This window comes from Rhipicephalus microplus, chromosome X (genome assembly GCF_043290135.1).
Source record: "Rhipicephalus microplus isolate Deutch F79 chromosome X, USDA_Rmic, whole genome shotgun sequence".
NCBI lineage: Eukaryota > Metazoa > Arthropoda > Arachnida > Ixodida > Ixodidae > Rhipicephalus > Rhipicephalus microplus.
Genome location: NC_134710.1, coordinates 293,109,225 through 293,110,416, shown reverse-complemented (window position 1 = coordinate 293,110,416; position 1,192 = coordinate 293,109,225).

Below are 1,192 nucleotides of genomic sequence, written 5' to 3'. Positions count from 1 at the left end.
CATACGGACCTCACATATGTCATAACCACAAGGCCAGCTAGGAATCCGAAAGTTTGGCAAGTATCGTTTTTGTTTCAACGGCCAAGTCATGCTTCTGTCTGCAGATCACATGAATTGAGCTCTGAAGATGAGAGCTTTCAATGCTATGTTGAGCGTTTCGAGCTTCAGGGCAAATGACATAACTGAAGAGAAGAAACTGTTCCTATTTTTACCAATAATTGGCACTGAAGCATATGAAATTCACAAGAATTTGGTTCTGTCATGGCCAGGAGAAAAGCTCTTCGAGAAAGCAAGAGAACTAGTTCAAATTTACTCTTGCTCGAAAATGTCTTTAATTGTGGAAAGGTGTAAATTTACTCATAAATTTCAGCTACACAATGCGAGTGACGAAGATTTGTAGTATATTTGAAAGACCCAACCCTAAATGTAGCTGTTCAGGTGTTTGCTCTGCATGACAGCATGGTAGCTTGAATTCAACTCACGTTTGAAATCATCTGCTTTTGACAAGAGATAGACCACTTTACAAACTGCTGAAATAAAAGTCGGAAACAAGGGAGAAGCGCCTAAATCCAGTGAAAAAAAAGCATTGCCGAAAGCGCTTCGCCTCCCCCCCCCCCCCCCCCGAAGGCAGTGAAGCAAGAAGGTCAAAGCCAATAGGCCAAGAAACGGAACTGGTGTAGCTGTCGCAAGACCCAAGTGCCCGAAAATTGTTGTTACAAAAGGTACTCATGCTAGCTATGCTCATCAACCAAACATGTGTCGAACAGGGATAAATGAAGGCTAAAAACATGCAGTCGTTTTAATAATACCACTAGAAAAACATGAATACATTCCAACCAACTGTGCAGTCGCGTCAGCAAGAAAAAAGATTATGGGGTGACTTTTACTAGGAAGTGCCGTGATTCTTAAATTAATGTGCACGCGTGGCCACAGCACCCTTTATATGTGGAAGTATGCTGCGAAATAGTGAATTGTTTGGCTAGTTAGTTTACATTTGGCCTAGAGGAGCGAGGGCTTGGAATCAAAGGAAGACTATTCAGAAGACACTCAACTTGCAACCGAGTGTATTTTGAAAAGTATCTCAGTGGAAAAACAAATGCGCAGGCACAGTCACACCTGACTTTCACTGAACCAAACACAAATATCTGGGTAAAAAAATGTGTTAACAAAAAACTATACCATGAAAGGGGCA